An 8,470-nucleotide genomic window follows, 5' to 3' on the forward strand; every position below is an offset into this window, starting at 1 on the left:
CATCCACTTTCCACATTCACATCTATACATCCACATCTACATCCACATTCACATACATCCACATCCACATTTTCATTCACATCTATACATCCACCTCTACATCCACATACATACATACATCCATATCCACATTCCACATTCACATCTATACAATCACATCTACATCCACATTCACATCTATGCATATACATCTTCATGCATACATCCATTTTCACATTCATACATCGACACTCCCATCTCCACATCCACACATCCACATACATACATCCATTTCCACATTCCCATTCATATAACCCCATATGCCTTCACATCTAATCTTTTACATCACATCCATTCTTACCCTATCATCACAACCCATATACATCTTATCCTATCACATACACTTCTTACCTCATCTCATACACATCATATCACATCTTAATTCATCTTATTACCTCTTATCACATCTTATACATCTCTTATCACATCCTATCACATCTCATATCTATTTATAGAATACAAGAGAACTCTTATATTTGATATAAGATTTCTTTACACATTTATTTATGCATAAATTCCATTTAAGGAGATTAATACTTTCGAAGTAAAAATCAATCTTTTTTTTGCATCTTCTTATGCATAAATTCATTTTAAATGAAAATGATACTTTTGAATTAAAATTCAATCTTTTATGCATCTTCCTATGCATAAATTCAATTTAGATGAGAATGACACTTTTGAATCAATCTTTTATGCATCTTCCTATGCATAAATTCAATTTGGTAGGAATTACACTTTTAAAATAAAAGGATTTCTCTTATGCATGTAATTTATGCATAAAATCCATTTATGAGGAAAATCACACTTTTAGTATAAAAGAATATCTTTTATACATACCTATATGCATGAAATCCAATATGATAAGAGTAACACTCTTACAATAAAATAATCAACTTTTATGCATACCTCTATGCATGAAATTCAATTATGATAAAAGTCACACTTTTATAATAAAATAATCGACTTTTATGCATACCTCTATGCATGAAATCCAATATGATAAAAGTAACACTTTTGATATAAAAAAATTATCCTTTATGCACACTTCTATGCATGAAAATTAAAAATGATAAAAGTAACACTTTTGATATAAAAAATTTATCCTTTATGCATACTTCTATGCATGAAAATAAAATGGATAAAAATAACACTTTTGATATAAAAATTTACCCATTATGCATACTTCTATGCATGAAAATAAAATGGTAAAAGTAATACTTTTGATATAAAAATTTAACCATTATGCATACTTCTATGCATGAAATTAAAAATGGTAAAAATAATACTTTTTATATAAAAATTTATCCATTATGCATACTTCTATGCATGAAATAAAAATGCTAAAAATAACACTTTTGATATAAAAACTTATCCTTTATGCATGATATTAAAATTTAATTTCTCCATGATTATAATGAAATTCTTTCAATTAATCTAGGATGATAATTCCTAGAATATGGTAGGAAGTCCTCTTTTTATGCTTTGAATGAAATTATTTTATGCATAATTTTTATAAAAATTTTGCCATAGCTCCGCTGCTATGACTGATAAATCTCAATTTTTCTAAGGGATAATGCTTATCATTAAGAAAATAATTAAAATAATCTCTAATTGGATTATCAATCCATAATGGATTGAATCATTAATATACATAAACTAAAAGCATAGAAAAAAGCCATTAGTTTGGCCTCAAGCATAGCTTAATCTTGGGTTAAGGAAAAGCTTTATGAAAAGCTTGATTTGGATTGAGAACGGTTCATGAGTATGACCATTTCTTGAGTGAGAGAGAGAATTTACATAAAAATCATTAGAATTTAAACATAAATGAAAATTAACTTCAATAGCATTATGTAACTCTTCACTACTATTCAAACTTCAATAGCATAAAAAAAAACCATACCAATTAAACTTCTCAAGCTTGAGAGGGGTTGAGAAGAGAGAAACATTGAGAAATTATAGAAAGATCAATATTCACTAATTACCTTACAACTTGCTTGATTCTTTGTTCACGGTAGAGGCCCCCAACCAATCAATTGGTTAAGTATGTTGATGGAGCCACTAATGGGAATTGAAGAAAGAGGGAAGCTCCAAAAACTAGTGAATTATTAAATGAATTCACAGTTCTTGGCTTAGGTGGAGTAGAGTAACGATGCATAAACACTATATATTTTTCAACAAGGGGGAGGCTTCTATTTATAGGAAAAATTGAGCTCCTAACCAAACAAACTGATTCTAGAATTTTCTAAATCAGTTTGGTCAATATTTGACCATTTTTAGGTCAGTTAAGTTAACTTTTTGGAACTAGACTTAAATGAGGAGAGAGGAGAGATGAAATATCTCAATTTTTATGAGTTTAAAACTCATTCAAGCATGTGAAATATGCACCTCCTTTAAAAAACTCCCCTTCCTTACATATGTCATATTTTTAATATTGCTCATAGTTTTTTTACTAATAAACCTTGTACATTTTCAACTCTTCATCTTATGTGAAATATGCACCTCCTTTAAAGAACTCCCCTTCCTTACATATGTCATACTTTTAATATTGCTCATAATTTTTTACTAATAAACCTTGTACATTTTCAACTCTTCATCTTATGTGAAATATGCACCTCCTTTAAAGAACTCCTCTTCCTTACATATGTCATACTTTTAATATTGCTCATAATTTTTTACTAATAAACCTTGTACATTTTCAACTCTTCATCTTATGTGAGCATTTACTCATTTTTGGGTATCTTCTTTTTCAAATTGGATTTATCTCCTCCCTACACATGGATTGATGCTATTGGCCCATAGGAACCTTAATTGGACCATAATCCAAAAATTTCTGAAAATCTAGACCCTTAGACTAAGGTCCTTTATACACATTTCTAATTAATTCCAATTGCACATTGGAAAGTTCTTTTTTGAATTTCTGTTTCAGGGGAACTTATTTTAATAAGATGAGATAATTTTCTATCTAAAAATATTAAAAATCTGAATATTCTCTCTCTAGAATATTTTCTCTCTCTAGGTTAAAACAGTTAGAAACAAGTCTTTTATATTTCTGAAGAGGGATTGATTATAGAAGAAGATACTAGACATCAAAAAGGGGTTTGGGGGAGGAATCTTACATTCTACCCCACTTAAAAAACGCGAGATGTCCTCATCTCGCAAACTGGGATAATTTCGCAAGATGCACGAGTATGAGACTTAGAAAAAAAAATTTAATCAAGATTAACCACCAAGATAAGTCTTAAAGAGAGCAAGATTTAAAATACGAACAAGATTTAAACTTTATTCATTCTCGGAACTTATACAGTAAAGATAGAGGAACTCTTTACACTTCCATAAGCCCGTCCATCATATGGTCACAAAAGCAGTCCTCACAAGCTGCACAAGTATAAGGTAACTCATCTATGGGAATGATTCTGTGGGTTATTGCTGCGCCTATCTCAGTGGTATGAGGTGTTCTAACAAAAGGACCTCTGAGAGGCAAGCCAAAAACGGGGTAAAGGCATATCTTCTCATGAGGAAGAAAACACGCCAGTAAGAAGACCCGCTCAGAAAACCCAGGATGCCTTGATCTCATGACGCAGTAGTATCGGGGACCCAAACCCAAGGCTTCAATAACCATGGCCAAGCGGACATTGTTGCGAAAGTGCTGCTGACCCCACGGTGTTACCCTAGTTATGTCTTGATAGGTCCGCCATTTGGTCTGCGCTACAGAAGTTCCCAAGTGAGGGAAAAGTGAGCGCTCATACTGTTCTATAAAATCCTTCTTCACAGACTCACTTGCATCTTGAAGGTGAGGAATCATTATGGATAAAACTAATTCTTGTTGCCAAGCCATGAAGGAGATTAGGAAGAAAGGAGATCGATGGGAGTAAGATTACTGTGAGCGACAAGTAAAAGTTACGACTTATATAAAGGAAGGAGCTAGCGTAGCTTAGAAGCCAACGGTAGCTTGCCACTGAAGTTTTACCGTCTTTCCATGATTTGGGTTTGGCACAATTTTCTATAGAAGGCATTAAGAACTTTGAGATGAGGAGATAAAAGAAGTTCGTAAGTTAAATCACCTACTTTCTTTGGTCCACAATATCTGGGAGATAACTTCTTATACTTCCCAAGAGATAAAGAACTTCTTTTGGGTCGTACTCGAGACCAAAACCTTGATATCCAAAACATCGATTCTCACTTCTGAACTCGTTGTTCTGAATCCTTAAAACAGGTGGGACTCTTGAGAAGTATTCAGGAAAAAGGTTCTTCCTTTTTTAAACAGAATCTTTCTTTTATTTTAGAGAGGGAATAATTATAAGATCAAAAAGGGAGATTCTTACTCCTGTATACCTCGAAGGCTGGGGGAGAATCTTACATTCTACCCCACTTAAAAAGTGCGAGATGTCCTCATCTCATAAAGTAGAGGACAACTCTTTTTCTTAAGATCCAATTTTATTCTGGGGTTCCTTATATTCTGGTCAACCCAACAGAATACTGGGATAAATATCCCTTAGAACTCATCATTAAATAACAATTCATTCAGATCATATCATTCATATCTTTAACATGATAAAGGTCCATTAGACCAAAAAATTTCCTTCTGAGCATTCCTCCATGGGAATTTCAGTCAAGTAAGTTCTCAATTTGTCATCCCTTAACTTGATCTAACGGTCAAGTGTTAACAGTAGCAATTTGACAGCACAATCCACTAATCTCATAGTGATTTGCTGAATCATTTTCATCATTTATCATTACAGGGACTCGTCCCAATCATCCACCTTGTGGTTTCGCTCAGCTTATTACATTTCAATCCATTTTCAGGGATCATCATTTTTCAATCAGAATCCAAATCAATTCATCGGTTTCCAAACAGAACTAAAAATCATATCAACCACATTCGAAATCATCATCTGGATAGCATTAACGCTTATAATTTCAAGTCTTAGATTTACTCGTATATACTGTCAGTAAAGAGCTGCAGTTATACTCTCGGTATATACGGTAATCACGGCCCTTGGAATTATAAGGTAAATACCATCATGTCTAGGCCTCAAGCAAGTCAGGGATTCTATATAATTGCGGTACTTCCATCTGAAGACCCAATTACCAATTTACGAATTTCAGTTTGAATATCAAATTGTATGAATTATATCACACAATTACAACCTTTTTGTGCTTCTTGATGAATTTTTTGACATATTTGGTTTCTCAGTTGATCTTTATTAGCCAAATGCTCTGATACCAACTGTGAGATCCCTGTTCCCACCGAGCAACGGATTCGGGGTACTAGCAGCGGAAGTAGCACTTCTCGCGCGGGACAGGGGTCCCACACTCGGGGCCTCGCCCACGGATATCCGGACAAGAGACTAATCCGTCGGTTTGTCCAAAACCGAAACCGAAAAAACTTCCTTTACCCGGAAAGCACGGGCGATTCCACCAGGATAACTCTTTACTCTAACGTAGTCAAGATCATTACTGATCAAACTGATCTGACTGCACCTTTAACGGTACTTGGTCAAATCAAGGAAGAACTTGCACTTGGATCATTGGGATCAACGCTTTTTTCCCCACATCAAGAGGCACAGCCGTTGATTCCTATCCATAGAACAATTTCTATCCGGGATTTACTTCATCTATCGTAATAATAGAATTTAAATCTCGATTTACGGATCCATCAGTCCAGCCTAACCCCATCCGATCCCATGGGTTAGCCAACCGCCCAACCACTGTAGTGATGGGATCCAATTTGGAATTTGGTTAGGTTTTGTCCCGGGTACCAAGGAAAAGAGTTCCAAGGCCCCCTAGCCGGAAGTTCATGCAAACATAAAACTAGCCAAACCACTTACACACCCAATATGAAATTGCCTTTTTCTTAGCATCAGCTAACTTTAAAACAATCTTTTAAGGAAACCATAGTACCACTGATCACAATCTTCCAATTTATCCAGTTGATTCATAATTTCCCATCATTCCTTCATCAGAGTATCTATGGCATCATTGGCAACTAGAACGCTCACCACCTGTCCACACAGGGGCCTTTTCAATAGTTCCTAGCCCATAATACTCGGCAATATAATCACTTATAAAAATCAAGATGGACTCTCGTTGAAGATCAGCAAGATCAACCAACAGATCCATATAAAGAGCCATGGACTCATCCATTAAAGACCAGCAAGGTCAATCAACCATATCCATGCCCGATTTCACAAAACAACTCTTACTCCTTGTTCCAATATCTTCCACGACGCACGTGTGGGTATCTTCGGCGACCCAGAGCAGCCCGAGCACCATATGGTCAGCACCCTCTAGGATCCTTCGCAGGTGACCTAGCGCTTCACTCATAGGCCGCTTCCTTGGTCCCTCATCCACCGTACCGGAAGCTCACCATTTAAATCGAACCGAGGCTGGTCAAGACCTCGGTCGACCTTGCTATGCGAGACGTCCTCCATTGACTCTCCGTCAGCAGTTGCAACTTTATCAGTTAGGTCTCCACGACCTTAAACACAAGACGGTCAAAATGCTTCCCCAGCATTCTTGACATAAAACAGCCATTTACAAACAGCATTTACAAACAGTTTACAAATACAATTTCTATATTAACTCTCATTTTTCCACATTATCCCTCATTAATCCACATTACTTATTCCACATTCCATTTATATGTGTACTCATCCAATCACATCATTTTTCATCTCTTCACTTCAGATTCCTTCACATCACATATCATATATTCACATCCATACATCCACATCCACATCCACATTCACATCTACATGCTTACCTCCATTTTCACATCCTCATTTATACATCCACATCCCATATCCACATTCATACATACACATCCATATCCACATCCATAAATCCACATCCACATGCATACATCCACTATCACGTCCTCATTCATACATCCACATCCACATCCACATCCATATACATACATACATCCACATCCACATTCTCATTCACATCTATACATCCACATCTACATCCACATACATACATACATCCACATCCACATTCCACATTCACATCTATACATCCACATCTACATCCACATTCACATACATCCACATCCACATCTACATCCACATTCACATACATCCACATCCACATTTCCATTCACATCTATACATCCACATCTACATCCACATACATACATACATCCACATCCACATCCACATACATACATACATCCACATCCACTTTCCACATTCACATCTATACATCCACATCTACATCCACATTCACATACATCCACATCCACATTTTCATTCACATCTATACATCCACCTCTACATCCACATACATACATACATCCATATCCACATTCCACATTCACATCTATACAATCACATCTACATCCACATTCACATCTATGCATATACATCTTCATGCATACATCCATTTTCACATTCATACATCCACACTCCCATCTCCACATCCACACATCCACATACATACATCCATTTCCACATTCCCATTCATATAACCCCATATGCCTTCACATCTAATCTTTTACATCACATCCATTCTTACCCTATCATCACAACCCATATACATCTTATCCTATCACATACACTTCTTACCTCATCTCATACACATCATATCACATCTTAATTCATCTTATTACCTCTTATCACATCTTATACATCTCTTATCACATCCTATCACATCTCATATCTATTTATAGAATACAAGAGAACTCTTATATTTGATATAAGATTTCTTTACACATTTATTTATGCATAAATTCCATTTAAGGAGATTAATACTTTCGAAGTAAAAATCAATCTTTTTTTTGCATCTTCTTATGCATAAATTCATTTTAAATGAAAATGATACTTTTGAATTAAAATTCAATCTTTTATGCATCTTCCTATGCATAAATTCAATTTAGATGAGAATGACACTTTTGAATCAATCTTTTATGCATCTTCCTATGCATAAATTCAATTTGGTAGGAATTACACTTTTAAAATAAAAGGATTTCTCTTATGCATGTAATTTATGCATAAAATCCATTTATGAGGAAAATCACACTTTTAGTATAAAAGAATATCTTTTATACATACCTATATGCATGAAATCCAATATGATAAGAGTAACACTCTTACAATAAAATAATCAACTTTTATGCATACCTCTATGCATGAAATTCAATTATGATAAAAGTCACACTTTTATAATAAAATAATCGACTTTTATGCATACCTCTATGCATGAAATCCAATATGATAAAAGTAACACTTTTGATATAAAAAAATTATCCTTTATGCACACTTCTATGCATGAAAATTAAAAATGATAAAAGTAACACTTTTGATATAAAAAATTTATCCTTTATGCATACTTCTATGCATGAAAATAAAATGGATAAAAATAACACTTTTGATATAAAAATTTACCCATTATGCATACTTCTATGCATGAAAATAAAATGGTAAAAGTA

The sequence above is a fragment of the Cibotium barometz genome, chromosome 63 (genome assembly GCF_041138505.1).
Source record: "Cibotium barometz isolate CiBa-2024 chromosome 63, ASM4113850v1, whole genome shotgun sequence".
Classification (NCBI taxonomy): Eukaryota; Viridiplantae; Streptophyta; class Polypodiopsida; order Cyatheales; family Cibotiaceae; genus Cibotium; species Cibotium barometz.